This window comes from Drosophila kikkawai, chromosome 2L (assembly GCF_030179895.1).
Source record: "Drosophila kikkawai strain 14028-0561.14 chromosome 2L, DkikHiC1v2, whole genome shotgun sequence".
NCBI lineage: Eukaryota > Metazoa > Arthropoda > Insecta > Diptera > Drosophilidae > Drosophila > Drosophila kikkawai.
This window is the reverse complement of record NC_091728.1, coordinates 6,982,864-7,006,357: the sequence shown is the minus strand read 5'-3', so window position 1 is coordinate 7,006,357 and position 23,494 is coordinate 6,982,864. Positions and strand designations below refer to the sequence as shown.

At 39.7% G+C, this 23,494-nt stretch overlaps 1 protein-coding gene and 1 long non-coding RNA gene across 8 annotated transcripts in view; one reads left to right on the top strand and one right to left on the bottom strand.

The window, feature by feature from the left end:
* ab (BTB/POZ-zinc finger protein abrupt) overlaps positions 1-22,824 on the bottom strand; it is a 51,006-nt gene extending 28,182 nt beyond the window's left edge. For 2 of the 7 annotated variants that reach the window (XM_017177251.2, XM_017177252.3), the window contains exons 1-2: positions 21,041-22,409; positions 9,347-9,557 (exon numbers count right to left, since the gene is read on the bottom strand). The gene's annotated coding sequence lies outside the window, so the exon portion shown is untranslated. Of the gene's footprint in view, positions 1-9,346; positions 9,558-21,040; positions 22,410-22,710 lie in introns of those variants that run through there. The other 5 variants (XM_070287469.1, XM_070287479.1, XM_070287474.1 and 2 more) reach the window with 4 other exon arrangements.
* Positions 13,661-14,938, top strand: LOC138929018 (uncharacterized). Its single transcript, XR_011445440.1, has 3 exons — positions 13,661-13,902; positions 13,955-14,006; positions 14,068-14,938. It is a non-coding gene; the product is annotated as an uncharacterized lncRNA (long non-coding RNA).
* Positions 22,825-23,494: the final 670 nt, after the last annotated feature.

Sequence of the window (23,494 nt, the reverse complement as noted above, 5' to 3'; positions counted from 1 at the left end):
TTTTCCACTTCCCACCAATTCCTCTGCCTCTCTGCAATTGGCGCCTGCAGTTGCAGGTTGGTACAAATTCTTCATGGTTCATGTGGAATTCCGTTCGAAAATCAGGCTCATGGGCACTCGTACTCGTTCAGTTACTCACTCTCTCTAAGGCTCTGACTCACGGGTCTGTCTGTTGATTAATGATGGCGCATTTTAAACTCGATTATGGCCATCACTTTTGGCCGTGACTAAGACAATCGAAGGAGGCTGGTCAGCAGTGCACACATTTAATTGGTAACTACGGAATTACCAGGTAAGGTAAGGGTGAGTTTTGTAATGAGTGAACGGAGAGTTGGTTGGGAAATTGAACTACACGTGTAGTTGGGGAATTTCAAATGGATTTTTTTCGGAGTAATTGACCTTAATTATAAAGTAATCGGTTTGGATATACTATAAATGGAAAAGTATTAAACTAAATTTATTGTTAAGAAGCTAAAGTTAAACTAAGACAATAAGAAGGGTTTTCAGAAAGGCTTTTTTAATTGATTTCTACGAGAAGCAACGACTACTATACCATAGACCTACATTATAAATTAACCTGCGACACCTGTTTAACTTCCTTAGAAATTACATGAATACAAATTCCAAGAAGCTCCATAAAACAGGGAAGTTTGTTACCCTAAAACAATGCCATTTTTTCATGGGAAATATAGTAAGGCCCATTAGGTAGTAGTTACAGTTGATATACGCACAGTTTCTCGCAAACCATATCCATGGAGTCGGCGGCGCACACTCCCTTTGCCTTTGCCTTTGCACTTTGCCGGGCTGCGTGCATTTGTTTGCGCTAATTTATGAAGTAACCCAAAACAATTTCATCATAACACATTTGCTGGCAATTATTTCGTTTATTGAACAAACATTCGCCTCGCCTCGCCTCGCACATCGCATAAATTCAGGGGGAGGATACAATAACTAACCCGGCCAAGACACAACGAAATAAAACAACAGATAGTTTCCGGCTTGGTAACCGAAAAATATGTAAATGAAAAGAGGCGGAGGGCACGAAAAAAAACCACCAACAAATACGCTTTTCACATGTAATCAGCAGGATGTGTGTGGGTATGTGCAACAACGCAATTGCATTCTGCATGCCACACTTCAAATGTTCAACTTTCAAATGGCAGCAGTGGCAAATGGCAAAACTGCCTAAAAACAAAACATTTCAAAATTTGCGTTCAACAAAAACAGAGTCCAAAAAAGGCCAAAACACGCTTCTCTATCTCTCTGTGTTTGGGCGCGCAATTGAAAGGATACCCGCGAAGGGTGTTGTGGGCCATGTCCTGGGGCGGGAGTTGAGCGTAACATAATAACAAATAAATGTAAATGATAATGGTAAATAAAAAACGAATTACTAAACAACAACAACACACATAAAATCATCTGCAAACACACACTGAAATATATATGTTATATAACGATCCACATACTATACTAGGCTATATATGTAACTGAACAAACACGCGTTGGTATCTAGAGCTGCGGAAATGGCAGCAACAACTCCTGTTGGCCATGGGCACAATCAAATTTGTACTAACTATTTGTACGCCCCCAAAAAAGTTTCCGACCCGAAGGGTATATTGAAATGAGAGAATGCTTTGCCATGGGTTAAAACAAAGACGAATCGTAATTTATAATGGGAACCTAGAGATTTTTTAGAATAATATCTAAAAATAGCATTGAAACATGAACTTTCTGTATTTCATTATCATTTTGGTGTTTATCTGAAAGAGTATTTTTATTACAGTGAAATTAAAGTAACATTTATCGGACAGATAAACCTCCAGTTAACACAAAATATGTTCCTGTGAAAGCTGTGGGGGGACTATTTGCCGCTGATTCGGATAGACTATATCAAACAGCATGAATATAGTTCTATACTCTTTGATTATATAAAGAAGTTTTTACTAAAGCACCAAACACATGAGGGTCTTAGCACCTAATATCACTTAACCTCCGGTTAGCATTGAGAAAACCAAATTATTTCTATAAGAAATTATGAAAAAGCTAACTTTCGTGTCTCTCCATTTTTGTAAGCAACCCTTTTGAGTTTTCCTCCCCAGATTACAGGGTAAAATTAAGCTCTAATAACTCTAGCTTCGTCACTTGTTATTTTTGGTAAATTGATACGGCGCCTTGGCAAGTGAACTAAGTTCCTTGGCAAATACTTTGCCCCTCCTCAGAGCGCCGTACAACCCTCATATCTGTGCCTTTTCTGACATGTACCCTCCATCCATCCATCCATCCATCCATCTATCTATCCAACCCATAGGTCCGTAGTCTAACTACGAAAGAACGAGGGCAGGCGCGTTATGATGATGATTGTTATTTTTACGATTTGCATTTTAGCTGTCAGTGGGAGAATCATCGAATGTACACAAAGTCCGAGGTACAAGTAGCTACATGGCTGCTCCTTTTGTGTGTGCGTCGCCCTTTTTGTTGTTTCTCTCATTATTTTTACAGTTATGTGTATATCGTTTATGACTTCATATGGTAAGGCGTGTGCGTATCCTTCTTGTATAGGGATAAAGTGACAGGGAAGTCATAAACAAATTTCACGCATAAATATGAAATCAGGAAATTGACTCAAATGGCTTTAGGATGGGACCATTCTTCGGGGTGTTAAGGATGGTAAAATCGAACTACAAAATTATAGCTATCCAATGGTAAATGTGATTTGAATTTTAAATGCAAATACTCGAAGGAAAATCTCGATTATATTTCGTCCATTGTCGCGGTGCAAAATGTCAAATCGAATTATATGGCAGCAGTGTCAACAATGCAATTTTATCACGGCCCACTACACCCTAAAACCCATGCTAGGCTCTTATTTAGTTTTGGGAAAGGAGTAGGATCAGTAAGAGGATAGAAGAGTGACCCTCGCTGAATGCAAGCAAATTAGTTAAAAACCAATTAAAATCGCTCATCCGCCGTGTTGACCAGGCCGACGCCACACGATGAATGCGGGGGAGGGGGCTGCTAAACACACACATATATAGCATCCGTACATAGGAATTGCATATATATATACATATATACCATTCTGGGGCGAAATATTCTAAAAATCCAAATTAGAATGTCAATAAAATGCCATTTTTAATGAAATAATTAATTAGATTTTGCACATCAGCAAATCTAACACGCATTTGCCGACCAAAACCCACACACACACAGAGAGAAGGCGTATGTATCTATGTTTTCTATGTCTATCCAACGATTTGTAGAGGTGCCGTCGTGATTCGTGAGTGTTTTGTATTAAAAAATATTATTTGCCAAAGTAAAACTAATTGCTTGCTTGACAAATAATAATAGTGCCTTTGTGAGTTAAATTCGAGTATTGAAACAATTTTAGTTTTCAGTATTGCCTATTGATTCTTTGTGCTTTTCTGTTTTGAGTATTTTTCTGACGATTTTCAATTAAATTGCCCTCACGGTGCCATTTCAAAAGCAGATGTACACATTAGCATACACACCGACACAGGCTAATGCTTGTTTTTTGGACGTCATAGTTGGAATTTAGTTTGTTGGACACCATTTTGTTTAGAATTGGAAATTTGCATGCGTTTCTATCTCCATTTTCCTTATTATTCATCATGGTATATCCTCCTGTTCTGTTGTGTTTTTCTGCTGTTCGATTTTCAATTATTTAAATGGTTTTATTTTCGTTCGCCGCACATACACTCATTTGCATTTCTGGATCGAACCTACTTTTTTTCTCTGGCCGCCCCCCCACTCGATACGATATCATCGCTTCAAAGTGCCACTCAATGGCAGGGGAGAACAAAAAAAAAATAAAAGAAAAACTAAAACGATAAGAGAACTGAGATGGAAGTCGCAGCTACGACTTTTGCTAATTGCCTCGGAGAATTTAAATTGAGACATGAAATTGAATAATTCAAAATAATTAGCAGGCCAGCGAAGACAGCCCTCGGTCGCAGACTCATTCTCAGTCGCAGTCTGAACGCGTAATTGCATTAATGATTTTGACAAATGACCGTCGCCAAAGTCGCCTTTGACTTTGACGTCGTCTTGACTAGATGCAGATGAGAGGCCAAACTATATCAGAGAAAAACCTCGGAGGGGAGTCTCCCACTTGCTAAATTCATTAAATTACACACAAAAATCAATCAAGGTGAGAGCAGGGGATATTTTTCGCTTTTCTGACTGAAAAGAAGACATCTTTGAGAAACATTATTTCTCTAATTTATTAAGCAACTTAAACCCCTTTTCTGAGATTTATTTCCCTCCTGTCTAATTTATTTTTCCAGTGCACGGCTTAGACAAATCTGCGATCCATTTCATGGATAGACTTTGGGGGGCATTCGAAGCCAGCTGCTAATTAAACTAATTGAGTAATTTCAGAAATTCAGAAATTAAATGAGCAAATAAAAAATGCCAAAGACAGAGACATAAACAAATAAAAAACAAAACAAAACTAAACCAAAGCCAAATTTTGAAGCGCAATAATCGCGGGCGCAATCGCAACTTAAACCTGAAATGGCCTCTAAAATTGAGGGGATGTCAGATGCGTGAGACCATTACTCATGGATCGCCCAGCTGCGATATAGGAGCAGACAGCGGACTGCAATGCGTCTCTATTGGCACCCACTATTTGGAGCAACCTGTCCTAATTAATTTCCAACTTTACTGAAATGGCTGTCTTAATGGGGCGAGTCCACTATGGTCCGCAGATAGCCATCTCAATGGGCCGCAATTAGCCCGGGGTTAGGTGCTGCTGTTGTTGGTAGATAGTGGCCACAGAGTTTGCTAGCTTGCTAGTTTCGCATGGCCAAGAAATGTGTGGCCAAAATTTATGCAAATGCCACAAAACTGAGTCGTAGATGCCGTCACTCCAAAGAGTTTTCAACTTTCTTTTGGCCAACGCACACACACGAGACAGTCAGACAGAAAGACAGACATACTGATAGATATGGATAGATACATGGCCAGATACATAATGTCAATGAACTGTCGTCTACAATAAAAATGGTTAATATTAAAAAAGAACTTAAAAACCGAAGCGTAGAAGTCGAAATTAGAGATACAGAGACAGAAATTGATCTGGCAGCGGTCGAAAAAAGGGTGAGAGCCGGGCCGGGGGAAGAGACAAACTAAATGGTATTTGAGATTTACATAAACTGGCCATAAATTAAATTAGCCAGAGTCCGAGTCCGAACTGAAGCTGAGAGAGCCAGGGACAGATACAAGATGCAGGCCAACTAGCGACCGACAAGCCGGGCCAGGCATCATCATTATTCGAATACAATTAACACAAAGAGAAAGCAACAATGGACCTAAGAATGTATATACGTATCTAGCAGATACACCGCATATACTGGCATTAATTTTCCTCTGGTATGCCCGTCAACTTTCGGTATTGAAAAGCAATAAAAAACGACGAAAAAACAAAAAAAACGAGTCAAAGTAGGAGAGATCACAGCCAGTGGATCGCTCAGATACAGATACAGATACATATGTATCTGAGCGAGGGCTGTAAGTGTGTCGTATCTACATCTTATAACATTTAATTCATTGTTCACCATTCGGCGTGGTTTTTATTTGTATTATGTATTCCATTTTGTAGTTTGTAGTTTTCGTTTTCGGGCATTTGTTTTTGCCTCTTAACTCTTAACTCTTAACCCATTCGATCTCGCGTTGTAAGGCGGCTTCTGCCTCTTCTACTTTGGGCCATTGTGGCACAATGGAAAACGCGTATTGGCCAAGTTGTGCGTGGCGCGCTTGTTGTCATTAAATTTGCGTTTATTTCATTGGTTAACTATTTGCCTCTCGCTTCGTCGCGTCGCCTCGCTCTCTGCATTTGTATCTGTATATGTATCTGGCCGGTGTATCTGTGCGTTTTATTGTTTCGTTTCTTGTTCGTTTTCAATGTTTTATTTAATGATCGTGTTTACATACTTAGTCCATCTCTCTCGCCCACAGTATTCCATCTTAATTGTTTAGACACCCGAAATTCAAATCAATTATAGCCTTTGGACTCTTTATTGAGTTCCATAACTGTAGGTACAGTTTCTAAAACAAAAGTATTTCGATTAGAGCGAATGAAAAAACTAGTTTGGCTTCATATTCCAGAAATATCTCGTGGGTTGTCAACTATATTGATTCTCTAAGAGTAAAGATACAATATTCTGGTCTCTTTTTAATACATATTAAATTCCTTATAAAACCTCAAATATTTAGGAACGCTCTTGGCTTTGACTTATCGACACACACACAATCTATTCTCGTTGCCTCACAAAGTGTCAATCCGATTTTCGAGTCCAGCCGGGATAATCTGGCCGAACGGCTTTGATTGCGTTCGGGGGTCAACTGCCGGGGGATATCGATTGATGTGACCAGCGGGTTAATTATAACATTAACCGACTGACAACTGGTCAGTGTCGCGGGTCCTCGCCGCAGCTCTTCAGCACTCAGCTATCGATGTAATCGAACACACATGCCACATCGCAGCACACCGCTGATTTCTGAAGCGGAAGGTGTTTGCCAGCGGCATCCAAATATACTTTTCCCACACTGTTGTCGTCGCCGTCGAGGTGTTCATTTTGCTCAGCTCCCCTGATGCCCCCTGATTTCCTACTCCCCTCCTCCCGACTGGTTGGCTTTTTGGGATCTCGGGTTCGGTACTCGTAAATTTGCATATGACATTATTAGGTGGTTCGCTGCTCTGCACTTAAAAAAAATTCTAAATCATTTGATGAAAATCTATAAGCAAATATCCCATAAAAATAAAAGGCTTATGGAATACTAGAATATTTAGAAATGTAGTTAAAATTTAGTTCTTAGGTATTTATTTAGTTTTTTTTTAGAAAAAAACAGACCTAAGCTACCAGCAATCTGTTTCTAAAAATTTTAGAATAATATATAAATTATTAAAAACAATGTTAAATGTAAATTTGTAATTTAATAATCGATTTAAGTAATTATTTCTTAAAAATTGTTTTAAATTAAAAAAAAAAAATCCCAAGTGTGGCGCTTCTGCTGTTATTATGTCATAATTTTAGGAAAAAAGTGAATCGCTCAACCAAAATAAATTAAAAATTGCTTTCATGCTTGAATCGTTCGCTGGGGAGGCGGTAACCGAGCTGAGTGAGTGAGTACTCGGCGAACTTCATTACCCGGCGTTTCCAAATATAAGCGCTGTGACAATGCCATGGATCGATCCCTCCTCGCAGCTCCCATGTCCCAGCTCGCCAGCCCAAGTGTTTATGGTCGATTGGAAGTTTATAATGGATAATATGCGCTGTGCTGTGATGTGCTCGGTGCCCCCCTTTCGTTCTGGATTCAAATTTAGAACGCCGAAGTGAATGAAGTGCGCAATATTCAATTAAAGTCATTATTATTAGTAATTTCCCTTCGGCAGCAATTGCCATTGATTGTTGGCGATCGGTAAATAGATCGATAGATCGCTCGATCGTCCGATCGCCTCGGTAATCCCGCACTAATTGATACTCGAGAGCGATGGATTCTCGGCCGCCGGGGGGGCCAGCTGCATTTCGTTTTGAGAACCAGGCAGACGGACTCCTCCATACCGGAAAAATTCATCAATTTTCAATTTGAATGTATTAAGGCGAGCACCCCCTACAGCCTACCGCCCCCAGAAACTACCCTCCACATTTTTTTTTATTTTTCTGGGGGCTAAGCATAATGAGGCATTATGCAAAAAAGTCCGCGTATCGCTAATGAAGAGCTGTACATACGGACGTCTTTATTAAAAGTAATTAAGTCGTTGTAATTGTCATTTGACGAACTGTCTATTAAGTGGAAAAGGTGGGAGGCTATTGAGGCTAGGGTTTAAGATCTTTTTAGAGAAATTATTTCATGAATTTGCTAAAATAAATTACAGTAAAGATTTTATATGTAAACAAAAGTTTATGAACATTTTTACAATATCTAAAGACTAGTCTCAAGGCCAGTATTCTATTTATAATATCAATTATCAATATAAAATATTTTGATTAAATAGTAAAACAAAATTGTATATTTTTCTAATAGTTAAAAACCCTACAAGAACTAAAATTTATCTACAGCATATTTTAAATCAGTTTCTAACAAATATTTTGAGAAATACCAAACTATATTTGACACAAATAAAGGCTATTTGAGCTGAAGTGAGCATAAAACCTACCCCATGGAATGATTTTCCCCCGCTAGAACACAAAATTTTGCCTCATTCCCTTGGCCCCGCTTGGCGTCATTGAAGTAAGTAATAATTGTGTCTAAATTTGTACGCAGACCATTTGAATCTCAATAAAATTTATAGTTATGACGAAAATATCTCCCCCATTCCCGGCTCGGCGACTCTGCATGCGAGCTTTAAAAGCATTTTTCGGGCAAAGAAATTGAACTCAAGTGCAGACAATTGAAGAGAAGCTCCTCGCAGACATTTTTCGGCTGCGGATATTTTTGCTTTGAGGTGGTGGGTAAACAGAGACGAGGGGGGTGAATATACCCCTTTAGAGATATTTTTGATTTTGATTTCAATTCTCTATCTTTTTTGCTGGATGTCTGTATTTTTTGTTATTTTTTTTTTTTTTTGCAAGCGGTTATTAACCAATGCAAAAGTCAGCCGGCAGTCGAGTACTCGCGCCATTTGGTTAATTGATTTCATCGTTGCCGGGGCACCACCCCCTGCACCACCCACACCCTTTATGGTAGCCATCCTCCCTCTTCCTTAGTTTGTTTTCTTTTTTTTTAGCGTTTGCTTTGACCAATTCGAATTTATATTTTTTGTATTGTTGCCATAGAGCCGCGGACACAAGTAAATCTGTGGGGGAAAACTAGACATGTGTAAAGGGGGAGGTAGGAGGAGATACACCTGGAGAAAATTCATATCTTTAACTGGATTTCAAGAGATTATAGCAAGAATATTATAATCTTAAAAGAAAAAACTGGGGCACTTTTAATAAAAACCATATTCTTGAAGGATATCCCCTTTAATCATCTTAAAAAATACTCTAAAAAAACATATTTTAAGAACCCTTAAAGATATTTTTCCAGTGCATATGCACAGAAACAAGATTCTGTACCACGGGGTGGGGCTTCGGCGGTATGGGGAGCCTGAGACCGCCACAATTACGCCAAATTAAAAGTAATATTGCGTCGCTCTTTGATTCTATTAAGGTTGTTAACCGGGAAGGGGCACTGAAGGAGTACATAGTGCCCGAGGAGACCCGCTTCGGGGTATGCCAACTCGTTCACATTTAACAACATTAAGAAGCTTTTCAATTGCGCGGCATTCAATTAGCGAATTGATTTGCCCGGTCCACTTAATGGAAATTTGAGTGGTACTCACATGTTGCTGCTGGTTAATGCTGCCGCAGTAGCAATGCCTCTTGATGTTTGCAGCGTCTGGGTTTCGGTAGATTTCGATTGAGCTGCAGCCGCCTCAGCTTTCTGCTGCAGATAGACTTCCTTCTATTGTTTTATTCCCCTGAATTTATGTGACTGCAGTGGCTACACCTCAGCTCCCTTCAGCTGCAACCTTGAGTCTGATCTCCGTGCGTCTGCAACAAGAAAAGGCAAGAATACAGTTGACCATTAGAAGTTAGTTTAAATTCCCTTTTCTCGATTCGTTGAGCCTGCGATAAAAGTGTCAATTGCAATCAGAATTTATTGCCACCTTTCGATGCTTGGCTCAATTCGTTGCATTAGGATCAAAGCCCCTGAAGATTGACCGAAACCGAAATAGAAATAGAATAGAATGCTGGGGGAACCGAAACTCAAATTCGATTGCAGGTAAACCTGTTACCTGTTCTTTCCGCCGGTCAACGGTCTAATTGCACCCACTTAGCACTCAAAGGCACACACACTCGCACACTCACATGAGGGCAGTGCAACAATTGCTGTTGATTTTGGCCCTTTTGATCCCACGTATAAATTTCCAGCTTGACATGACCGCCTCTGCCCTTTGTCCTGATATCGAAAAATGGAATCCTGGAGATATCTTGGTTCTAGGCGGTAATGTCTTGACCAAATTCCAGCCAGGCAAGGTGTTCAATGATTAAGGATCGTATTATTTTAGCGGCAAGAGTTTGTAGGGAAAAATAAGCCACGATTATAATACCTTTAGGTATTATTTATTACCCTTTGAAAGTTGACTTGACTAGGAGCTTACAAGTCTTTCTGGCAAAGGGTTTTCTTTATTTTTAAACTATTTTGATATATTTCTTTGTTTATCAATATCCTTTCTCCCTTAAATTCAAGACATACAAGTTGAACCAAGTAATTAAAGTAGTAAACCCGCCAAACATCCCCAAACTTTACACCCAAACCAAAGGCCCAAAAAAAAAAGAAAATAACAATAAGCAAACTAATTACTGATACGCGTGGAAATTTTCAGCAATAACAACGTTCAGAAAAAAAGGGTTCGGTGGTGGAAAATTATGCGCTGCAATTTTTATTGCCTCATTGTTCGTGGCATGTTGCTGTTGCTGATGTTGCCGATGTTGTTGTGGGTGCTTTGCATTGTTCTGGCTTTGTTTCTTGGACATTTTTGGGTTAATGTTAATTACCCGAACTGCTTTCGCACTCGGCGGAGGCAGGCCAAACAGAAGAAACCCAAAGCAATTAAAATTTTTATGACGCACTGAGTTATTACTTCAAATCCACAAACTTGAGTAATGGCCACGCCCCCGCTCGCTGACCTCACCCTCATCCTCACCCCTTCCCGGAGCCCGGCGAAGGACGTGAGAAACTCTCCCAGAAATGAAAAGAAAAGGAAAACGAACGCCCACGAAACAGAAAAAATAATAAGAAGAAGTAGTAGTATAAGTAAAGAGGCCCAAAGAATTCGGGTCCAAGAACAAGAAGAGATATTAAAAAGATTTATTGTTTTATGATTTCCAGAGGGGTCACGACCATCAGCAGCGGCAAAAGTGCAACTGTTTCTACCTGGGCGGCGATAGGTCAAAGGTGAACCGCTGCCCAGCAGGCTCTGATCGAATCTGTAGCCGGGATCGGTAGTCTTCGCCAAGCGTGTGTGTCTGTGTATTCCACTTGCACTTTCACTGCGAACATGCGCCGGGTGAAATGCTGTAATTAAACTCTAACTATCAAAATGCAATAAATTATACGAAAACTCCCCACATCGTTCCTCACGGCATCTGAACTCATCTACGACTTATTTCTCTCTGTGTGTGTCTTCCTCGACATCTCTTTCGTTTCGATAATTTACATAAAACGATTTTCGGTTAGATTTCAAGCCATTCAAGCGACTGCAAGTGAAAAGATTTCCGAAATCAGATATGTGAAAGTTTATTAATTAGCCAGCAAATGCCAGATATGTGTGAGAGACCGAAACTGAGGCGCAGTTTGAAGCTGAGTTTATTGTGGAATTTCGGTTAAAACGGTTTAGGGGTTTATTGAGACGGAATATTAGAGCTCAGATGAAGTAAATATAGAGAGGGATCTTGTTAGAGGTCGATCTATGCTGCTTTAAGGGAAATATGTGATATTGTAAAGTAAAGTAGTATGACCATATGTGCCCATACATATTATACATTGTTATAGTGTGGCCTTCTCCTTGTAACTAAAACTAAAATAGCTTGAATTTCTATATATAGAAACTCTTGCATTATTTCCCTCGTATTTTTGCACACATTAATTATTCTGATTCACCACTTGATTACCCAAAAATGGCTTGGTAATTCCAGACATTTTCCTCGATCATTAATTGAGGGCTGACGTCATTCTGCCTTAACATAACCCAGCAGCAATGCTTGTAATTACTTCTTCTAACTACAACTAACAAGCCGCAAACCAAAGTTGTGTTTCCCCCCGCCGAGTGGGTGGAAATTTCAGGAATTGGACGGAGGACACAAAGGATTGCATGATTAGGACGCATATCAATTACTGGCTACAAGAGACCTCTCGCTCCCTCTTTCCAGCTTGATCCCGGCTACAAGCCAAATGCGATTAACATAAAAGGTCAGAAAACACGGCGGGGGAAAAACCAGGATCCTCGAACACCCTCTAACACCCATAACAACAGCAACAATGGAAAGTGGTTAAAAAAAAGTAGTAATAGGCGTAATAAGAATAATTGGTGATAGGGGGCTCACAGGATGGGGAAAGCCTGGTGCGTGTTCAGGGGTTGCTAAGTCCTTTAGTTGTTGTTGTTATTTTTTGCTGGAACGCGTTGACTTGTGACCATTTCATAAATACCGTTATAAACAAATTACGACAATAATAACACAGCAACAACCACACGAACAGGACAACAACAGCAGCCGCGCTGGAAATATGAAATTTATTTTTTATTGCCCACATTTACACATGTCCAAGCAACGCCCTTCGACAGAGTCGGGCAGGGTTCCCCCGCATGCCCCCTCTTGACCCCAAGCGCACTGAACCCAAAAACAGAAAAATTATGAATTTCTAATGAAATTAACCTCCCGCTATGCTTCTCCGTTGGCTTTTCCGGGGATGAGGCGGAGGAAAAGTGTTTATTTGCTGACGGGCCCACAACTATCCAACCATCCCAAAAGCAGCTAGACTGACCGAAGGACAGCTGGAATCGAAGGGGGACCCTCGCCTGCTGTTGGTCCTCTTGAAATATTACAGAGAAAGAATAGGGACAACTACAGATGATTGCTTAGATAACAAGAATCGTAGAATTTTAAGGGGAAAATTTAAAGGAAAGTTATGGTATATATATAATTATCAAAGAATCTAATGAAAAATTCGCAGTTTTTTTGTATTATTCCTGAGGTTTTTTCTTTAGTGTACTCCTCCACTGCGACTGCCATTGACCCGTTCGCCGTAAGCCGCCCTCTTTCCGTTCGCACATTGTAATTTTCGGTAATAAAAACGCTTTTTACTTCATAATTTTTCGAAAATGCGACTGAATAATTGACGTGGGGGCCTTAACCAAGCTAGGATAATTGCAGGACTTGCAGAATTAAGGAAAATTGAAGAAGAAGAAGGTGTCGAAATAAGGTGTTCATGAGAGTAAAGTCTGAACAAAGTAAAAATGGCATTGCCATACTTGGAAGAACACTTTATTTATGCGCATTGTGAATCACCTTTGGCAATAAGAAGAATCGACAGCTGGACACAAGGAAAAAAAAAAGAAATAAGAGGAATCTTCAGCCGAAGAAGCAACGGCTGTCCAGTTCAGCTTAAGTGGGTATTAATTTCTCCCCAGTGACGCGACGTCCTTGCCCCCGCTGCCAATGTCCTTCCCCCTGGCAGTACCCCCACCACAACAAGCAAAACAAGCGATTGCATTACCACAGAATTTTGAGCCCAAGAAGGAGGCGGGCAAGAGGAAATCGTAAGCAGTTAGTCACAAATACAATCGCGTAATTAATTAAGCGAGTCAGCTGGACACTGACCGCTGCTGTTACATGAGGAGAAAGGGTGAGGAGCACCCAATAATGAAAGGATAGGCACAGTGGAACAAAGGAAAAAAGGGATGATGTAACAAAGTTTGAAACTAAAATATAAAATGAAAACAATTTATAGGGAGCCTTTAAGGACAAATGGAAATGAGATAAGAGATGTCACAGTTGCTATAAAGACGTAAGAATGCTGGGTTATATCTTTCAGGTGTTATATTGTATCTCAAATATCTGGGTTTTGTATTTGAAAAACGTATCACAAACAATTTTGACATTTCCTGTTTAATGCTAAATCTTTGTTTCGATTTTTTGATACAATTCCTTGCACTTGCCCTCCACTGTGCACCGTGGAGACACCATGCTGGGCACCGGTGCTTAACCCGCGACACACGCATTGTTCTCGGGACGGATTGACTGTGGACTCACAGTGGGCTAAAGAGAAAAAGGGGGGAAGAGGGTTGTTTGGTCGGCAAACACACCTCAAATCGCGCGTTTTGTCCTTTATCAGGTAATTCACTTTTTAACTTGCTCTTCCTTCGCATTTTATTTTGTAATTCCAGTCGGGGCCTCCACCACGCTTTCTTCTTCGTTCATTTGTCTTTCGACCGCTGAGTGTGTGTTGTCTGCTTTATTTTGTTTCCTTTTTTTTGTAATTGTTTGCCATTAATTACAGCAACAACAGCAACAGAGGGAGGAGCAATAACGAGGAGTAGCAGTCGCCCAAATATTTCCGCTTTAACCTCGCGTTTACCCCCCGCGCTTGACTTTGGTTGTTAATTTTATTTATAAGTCCGCGTGACACACCTTCCTTTTTCGATTCGATTTACGGCCCCTGCATTAACGGTTAATGGCAGCTCCTCAGTGCTTCTTGTCTCTTTTTCTTGTTGTTGTATCAACAACAATTGACGTTTTGGCCATTTAATTGCAATTGCTCATGGCATTAGAACTTGCCCAAATATGATTTCCGTTTCCGGTTATCGGGGAACCCCCTCTCACCATAGACCTCTTCAAACTTGTTCGATACAACACGAAGTTTAGCGAAATCGTATCAAACTCGAACCGAAGTTTTTACGAACGCGAAGAGAAGTGAAGAGCGCGAGCGAAGAGAAGTAAAGAGCGAGAGCGAAGAGAGCGACTCATATTCATATTCATTTTCATTCATGTGGCCGCCAGCCGGCAAAATGGCAAGAAAAACAATAACAAACCTCAGCTGAGAAAAGCTTAAGAGCAGGCGAAGAAGAGAGAAGGAAAGCCAGGAAAAGCCACAGCAAGAGCGGAATTCCCGCAAACTGCAGCAGTCAGTCTCAAGTTACACCAACACCAATGCAATGTATTAGTTATAGAAGGAAGGCCAGTCCGAATGGCGACTTCTTTGTGGAAAAGAGGGGCTTAAAAAAGGGGCTGAGATGCCATTTATTTATTGCAGCTTCGATTCGACCACCAAGAGATGGCGAGAAGGGAGGGGGAGGTGTCTTGGCGTTGGGTGTGCCATGGTTATGCCATCATCTTGGCCGTCTGTGTGTGAGAAAGTGTGTAGAAAACAGTGGTCACTTCAAAAACCCTTTTCTAATAAAAACTCATTTAATTGAGTTTTCATGAGATTTTTTTTATTTTCATGAAATTTTTATGAGAGACTTAAACTCTGGAGTATCCTGATTTGCATATCACTTGATTAGCATTATATAAAAATTAGTGAGGGCCAAGTAAAATTTGTTAAACATTTTCTAAGGCATAAGCATTGCCTTAAAAACAATATTACTTTGACATTAATTAATTAATTAATTGTCATATCTTATTTCCGGAGCAACCACTGTATCCTTTGTGTGTTGTCGTTATGTGTGTGTTTGTGCAATCTTAAGCAGTATTTTCGTTGTTTGCTTTTAACCAAGTAAGTTGGTGCTTGGCTCGCGGCCAAATCGAGAAATCAAATCAATAATTTGGCTGCGGCGGAGAAAATGGCAAAAGTCTGCCAAAGAACTGCAGTAGCAAATCCGGTGATTTCTGGGGGGAAAGGGAATTCACCGCCAAAAACCGACGACATCGTCATAATCTCATCATCATCATCATCGTGGGGATTCCCCGATTTGTCCTGTCTACGAAAACAGTTTTCACGCAAGAACAACAATCGCGAACGACGAAATCAAAAGAAAATCCGCAAGCATAAAAATCAAATAAACCGAGTAAAAGCGGTGAAAAGCAGCCATGAAAAGGGAGTAAAGTGGGAGGAAAATGAGGGTTGGGGGGAAACGCACACGCTGAAATGGGCGAGTCAGCGATGACACGTGCTTTTTTGCAGCTGTTTTTCGTGGAAAACTCGCAAACTGCGCGAAAAAAAGGACAAAAACAAAAATCGCAAAATCAACGCACACACACAAAGCGAAAAAAAAAACAAGAATAAGGCTGAAAAAGAATCGCGAATGCGTCGCTTGGCGTCGCGAATTTTCGCAGCCGACAAAAGCCGAAGGCGATTTTCGAGGCCTTCAACTGCAGCAGCGAAAGAGGGATTGGAGAGGGGCGGGTGGGGCAGATGGAGCAGCGCGGCGATAAACGGGAGCAAAGAGAGCAGCAAATAGGCCCCACAAAAAAAACATCAAACGGCAGGAGTCACGGCACGGGAGTCCTTTGAGAGAGTGTTGGTTTTCGGGCCACTGCCAGTGTGCGAGTGCCAAAGACAGGCAGCCAGCCTGCAGGTGGCAGTCCCGGTGTTCCGGTGCAGCACCAGTGTCCTCCTTATTGGTACAGTAGTCACTCAAATAAAAAGACCCTAAAAAGCATCGAAAAATGTTCTTTTTTATAGGAAGCCCCAATTTGCTGCGCTCAAATATAGACTACAAATTGTAGTTTTCCCCAATAAATATAAACTATAATAAATTATAGAAAAAATATTTAGATACAAATCTAGAATATTAGAACAAACAATTTCTAGACCCTTTCATAATAGAAAGCTTCTCCCATTTGCGAGTGTCTACTGTACATTTGAAACAGAGTTTGCACGCTTGGGGCAGGGGATGCAAGAGGAGTGAAACAGACAGAGGCACACAAACACTCAGACAAACAGCAGACACACCGACTAACGGACACACGGACACATCCAAAGGCGAGACAACAACAACGTCGACGACGTCTTTTTGGCGCGTGACGTCGAATCTGAATCGGAACTGAAAGTTAAAACGCTGAACGTTGAACGACGCGTCGTTCCAATGGCAGATGGCAAATTGCATTATTATGCGAGTGTCTGCAATCTGCACAACCAAAGCAACAACAACAACGAGAACACACAGTTGCGAATACAGCTACAAAAGCGGAGATAGCACAAAAACAAAAGTGCAACAAAATACGCAAAAACAAACATACAAACTGTATTTTGGACGCTGCTGCATCATCGGAACTTTTCGGTTTTCCGATTAGAAAGGAGGCAGCGACGGGTGGGCGTGGTTGGGGTGGCTATGGGGGGTCATTCGCAGGGATTACATTCCGTTTTGTTCAAAAATTAATAGAATTTCATAAGCTTTTTCAGCTATGCGTCGCTCTCGCTGTCTCGCTCTATTGGCCTGCTCTCTTTCTCTCTCCCTGCGTCCATCTCTTTCGCTCGTTGCAGTGCTTTCTCTCTCCCTCTCTCTCACGCTCCAGTTTATATGCTGGCTCACTCTTTCAAATGTTAATTTGAATTTTTATTAGGTTTTAGGCATGCATTGTTGTTGTTGCTGCCGCCGCCCCCTGCTTTTCACTGTTGTCATGCATTTTATTTTCACTTAAAACTGCAATTGTTCGGGGGCATCATTTTTGTTGTTCTTGTTGTTTCGGAACTGCTGCTGCTGCAGTTGCCGTCGTTGCCTCTGCCAGCGTCGGCGGCGCTGCTGCTGTCATCGTCGAAAGTGCGACTGCGTTAGAAAATTGCATTTGATAATACTAAACACACAGACAGCACACACTTACACCCACACCCCCACACCCACTCGCTCTATAACATATAGAAATCGGTTTTTTTAGGTCGTGGGCTGGGCAGCAGCAAAAGAAGAAGAACAAGAGGAGAAAGAGGAGGCACAAGGAAAACAAAGTCACTTCACCTGCAATCTGCAATTCGTAACGCCAACTATTTAAGTTGGCTTACGTGCTAACGGTAAACTCTCGATTACGTTGCAATGGAATTTATAAGATTTCACAGTATATTTTAAGGATTCTAAGATATTATAGATTCAGATTTTAATATATTGCCACTATGAACAAAATTTTATTATAAATAAATTACCTTTTCTTACTTAATAGGATACAAAGGATAATTTATATAGAACTAAAAAAAACCCTTTAAATTAAATCAAAATATGCCACCCAATATCTTTTTTCATAACACTTTACTCATTTCTTGAGCAAAAATAACCATCGAGTGCCCACTGTTAATCAGCGCCTTACGGCAAGTGTTTACGTTGGGATGGCTTACGTCCCTAAATCGGTGACGTTACAAGTTCCCGAAGACGAACTGCAAATATTATGATGAGAATATTTTTCCAAATCGATGCAGATATTCCCCCTAAGCCCTTTGGCTCCTGCCTGCAGTAATAATAATATTTTCGAAGGATGTTTTTGTGTGATGATGATGATTTACATGGCAGGTAGTGTAGGCATTGAGAAAGTGCCACATCATTTTCATTTTCACTGCACTTTTTCGTGCAGTTTTTGATAGTGATTTCTTTGTGTGTGGATTTTGTGCCAACTCATGTGGCAGCAATCGCGACGACTTTGGACGACCGACCAAGGCGCCGCCGCCGGCTTGTGAAGGAAGAACAATTGAATCCGATTGCCAGGTCCTCGAAGTCCTTTCGCCCAATTTTCTTCTTTGTTTCCCCAGCTCGTTTCTTGGCCCATTATTGCCGAGCGGAACTTCAATTACACATTTGCTCACATGCGAAAAAGTGAAAAGTCACTGGCCTGTCATGGGCCAGAAATCCACAGCCAAATCAAAATCTCATCCACCCGACGGCATTCCTTCTGAGTTCCCAAAAATATATATTGTACGAGTGTATATTCCACCCTTCACTGCATATCTCTCGCCTTTTGGCCACTTTGAAATTTCTTTTTGGCCCGCCTTTTGATTGGAATTGTTGTTGGCGGTCGGTCGGTCCTTGGCTAATGGCGCTGGGGCATTTTATACCCTTTTTCGCAGGCAATAAAAACATTTTCTTTTTGCGCCATGAAATAATGAATAATATGAAGAAAAATACTTGCCCTGCCGCCGCCGTCGCTCCGCCTCGAGAGATGTGTTGTGGAAAACAGAAAACGCATTAAGTGCGCGGTTTTCCATTGTTTATAACATTTTTTTTTGCCACCCAAGAGAACGAGGCAAAGGGATAATTAAGAATGCTTATTTATCTAGAACGCAGTCACGGCGCCGATTGTCCAGCTCCAGTTCCCCGCCTCCTTCCAAAAAATTTAACCGCAGGGGGGCCGAAAACCCCATGAAAAGGTTCGTAAAAAGCCAAAAAAAAGTTTTATTTTTTATGATAAATTGTGGGGATGGGACGCCAGGAAACTGATGGGCCGGAGAAGACGGCGCCATCCAAAGGTCATTCGGAAGCTTAGCAGAAAAGGGGGAGAGCTGACCGAGGAGGGAGGCAATGATTCGAGACATAATGAAATGATACACAATTTTAGAGCGAAAAACTGACTGCCAAAGTGAGCTTTATTCTCGGTTACATTTCACACAGTTTTTAACCGAAAATTAAGGGATATAACAGAGGGAAAATGTATTAAAAATTGATAAAGGATAAGTCAGAGAGATATAAATGAATGAAGAATATTTTTATAACAAGATATATTTTCATATTATATTATTTCTCACACAATTAACTACAAAGCAAAGGGATTGAATTATCCGAAAACTATCAGTAAGAACATGCATGGAAAGCATGATCTACATATTTATATGAGTGCCACAGGTTTTTTCCTTAAAAGTTCACCTGTGCTTCAATCACTACAATCAACCGCCAAAGAGTTCAACCAACAAATGGGCCTTGCTTCGGCTTCTGCCAAAGATTTTCTCCGCTAATTAGCCGGGGCCGAAAGTTGGCGAGTTGAAAATTACCCAACGAAAGAAGACAAAAAATAAAAAAAAATAAAAACCGAACAAAAATCTAAGAAACGTAGAGCTGGAAACTGGGGAATCGATGCCGGTGGGCAGCGCACACGCAAATCACTTGTTTTTATGTAATTAACTGCCGGGGGTTAACGGAGATTTGGTTTGGGCCCAAGACGGGGTAATTAACCAAAAACCGATCGCTTCTTACGGCGGCAAGTTCGAGTTTTTGCCATAATTTCCTAGCTCCAAGACTCTGGCAGTGTCTGTAAAGTCTTTCTTGGTCTTGGACTCGGACGCGGACTTGGTCGTTCAATGACCGATAAAATTGCCTCAACCATCGCGACCAACTCGACCGACTCCAGCTTGGCCGCTGCCTTTTAGCGGGCTATTGATTATTAATATTTTGTATTTTTCCCTACACCGCTTTGTGTGTGTCTCTTTTCGGTTAGTTGTTCCAAACATTTTTTTTTCTACCATTTTACCATTTGCTGTAATTACAGCGACGCGTTAATTGTTTGGCCCCCTCTGCACTCGGTTTTCCCCTTTGTTTTCACAGGTTTCCACACACATCTATTTGTGTTTGTTTTCAGCGCTGTTGAAAAAAAAAAGCAACACTCGTCGAGGCGAGGAATCCACACTTACGCGGCATCTCACTGGGATCCCAGATCCCAAATCCCACCGAGAGCTCGAGGTTCATTAGCTGCTATTACCATTATTGGCCATACACTCTGCCACTGACTGAAATAAGTTGGCAATTACCGCCCCGAAATTCCCCCGAAAAAAAATGCCAAGAGATCCATTTATCAAATCCGAAGAGGACACCAATTCGGGGCCAATCATAGAAGCGTGTAAAACCGATTCGGAGATTCACACATCGCAGTTTTCCAGCTTAAAGAAATTTCTATGACGCCCAAAATATGTTAACGCCTTTTGTAAGTCCGTTTTTTATTTGTAAGCCATTTAGTTCGGTTTACGATCATTGGGAGAGATCGCAAATAAAGTTTAGCGTCATTAAAAACTTGATACCCCAATTTAATTTATGTAAAACAAAATCGGAGACTGAAACGCTTGGCCATTTAAAAGTTTAAGCCAAATACTAAACAAGTGAGAAAGTTCTAATTTACAGTAGGATCAGTTTAATTTGGCTAAAACTGGTTAATATTAAACGAGAAACTAGGAATTTTTTAAGTTTTGATATGACTAAAATTTATACGTTGAATTCTACGAATTTAAAGATGTTTTATTATAATTTGAATTAAAGTTTAACTATTATCTTGCTGATATGATATATTAAAGCACTTGCATTAATTAAGATACTACTATTTTATAATGTATCTATAAGGTGTATCGTAATGACACAGGCTTGTTATATAAAACAAACTACAATTCAAAACATGGAAAATATATTTTAAGTGAGTATTTTCAAAAACCTAATTTTTTAAAGATTTGATTCTTCCAAAAAGTGAATTTATGATCCCCTTAAAAGTAGATTTTCAAACCTTAAAATTTTCCATATCTAAAACTATTTCTTTGATTAAAATATATTTTCAAAACTGTAGTTTTTAAAACTTACCGGTTGTTATGTCTGTTTCCTTGATTTTTCTTTAGCAAAAGTAATCTGATGCAGTGTTGCAGTCACTGATAAAGTCACGGTCACAGTTTTGAGATTTTATTTCAAACGCTGGAGGGCAACGCCACAAAAATTTTAAAATTTGAACACTTTTGAAACACTAAGGGTTCTTCGAAGGATTTCGCCCCTTTTTTTCTATTTGTTTTGTGAGGGTTTTCTTTATTTTTTGTGTATATGAATGATGAGACTTCCTTTTTTTAGCACTTTTCTTTCTGGTTTAGCCGATTTGGAATTTAGTTTGGGTTTTCAACACTGCACAACAACAACTGCAACAACAATAAAGGTAATGAAAAGGGCGAATTCGAAAAGAAAACAACTAAAACAGCAGCGCCAATTTCTTGGTTTCTTGGATTTTCCAAGAAGCGTGAAAGCAAAACGAAAACGAAGAAGCAATAGAGAAGCGCGCTGCACTTTTTGTGTGTTTTCTCTTATTTTCCGCTTGGTTTTTTTTCGCAGCTCGTTTCGTGTTCTGGTTTTTCTGATTCTGATTGTGTGAATCTGGTTCTGAGCGAATTTCGTTTTTATTAATAAAATGCACAACTTCCGTTATTAATTTTGCAACGACAACAATTGCTGCATGCGAGTGTCGCTTTATTTGCTTCTATGTGTGTGTGTGTGACTGTTTGAGTGCGACAGCCGCTGACAGACGTAAGGCAGGAAAAAAAAAGAGCAACAATAACAACAAAGTGACAAGTGATGAGCGAAAAAGAAAACAAAAAAATATGATGGGGCCAGTGGGTGGCGGTGGGCGGGGAAATCGGATCGAATGGTGACTTCTTGTCGCCCCCGCTTTGACAACCTGTCCGCTTTTCCCTTTGCCCGTCGCCACGCTCTTTCGCTCCTGTGCACGCGACTCGCTCTATCCCGCTCTTACGTTGCGGTTTTTTTTCCGCTGCATTCATTCATAAAAATTCAGGTTGTAAAAAAGAGCAAAAAAGTCAAAAAGGCAGTGGATTTTATTTATTTATTTATGTCAATTTGCCGACGCTTTGCTGTTATTGGATGCAGTTATTGTTTTTTCTCCTTTTATTTTTATTTATTCTGTCTTAATTCTTGGAATAGAAATTTTTAAGGTTTATAATATTTTGTTCTTAATGTTTTTTTTCACAATTTGTTTAATTTTCAATTCCATAATTTATATAGAAAATAATAACGGATGTGTGTAGGAATTTATTTTCACAGTTTTTAATTTTCAACTAAATGTTTTCACTAAGTTTTTAGTTAACCCAAAGTTTATAGATTCAATAACACAGTTTATTTTATGATTTATTTGTAGTTTGTTGAAGTTTTATAACTTTTTGTTGGATAATTTGATATTGCACTTTGTTTAATTGTTTTTTTTTTGTGCTTGGTTTTTTTATTATTATTATTATTATTGTTTTTATTTCATGTAAATGTCGTTTCGTTTTTAAATATTTATTTTAATAAGTAAATTGTTTGAATTTTTTTTAGTTTTAATAACGTTCTGTAGTTCTGATTATATTTTAGTTACTTAATAGTTCTAATTTCTGGTATGCTTTTGTTTTTATTATTGTTGTAAATTTATTGTTGTTCCTGATTATTTATTTTTTTTATTTTTTTTTAGTAATGATTAACACAAAGTCTCATAAAACCAAAACAAAGTGCCAAAAACACTGAAATAAGCCAAATTAGCCGCACTTGAATTACGACACTTGCTGCCCGTCTGATTTCTGAAATTGTACTGAATCTTACTGCGAGTAATAAGAATTACGGATTCCTGTTTTCGTGGTACAAATGAAAACACGAAGCGGCGTTGAGCACTAAAATGTTCGATGTTCGGTTCGAACATGTTGCGTGCAAAAAGGGGGTTTTCATTTGCCCAGCAGACCAAAACTTCGTAAAAAATATTCAAAACGGAAGTTTTCCATCCGCACTAAGACCGCTCTTTGTCTGCTGGGTAGCCCCTTCAGAACGCACACAGGCACACGCACACGCCTACTATTATCTAAGCCACACAATCAGACTGTGTTTACTTTTCCAACTAGACAAAGTGGCAAGAGGAAGACGGCAGAAAAGACGGAGAAGAACGCTCGCGAAGACCGAAGAAAGAGCAAGGGAGAGCCGACCAATTGAATTGCAGAATTGCTGCCAAGATATTGGGGAGAAATGGTAGCAGTGAGTGGAGATTGAAGAGAAGACGTGAACTGATTTATCTGGTGCTAAATGCAAATAAGTTGATCAAAATAAAAGCATTTTTAGTCTATAGATTAACTATAAGAAGCAATATTTTCAAAAATACCTTTAAATCTTAAACAAATAATTTTTATCCTCATAAAATTATAAAATTCTTCTTTTACAATAATTAAAGAATTTAAGAGAACATATGAATTAATTTATGGACAAGATAGAGATATTTTAATAAAATTATTAAAGTAA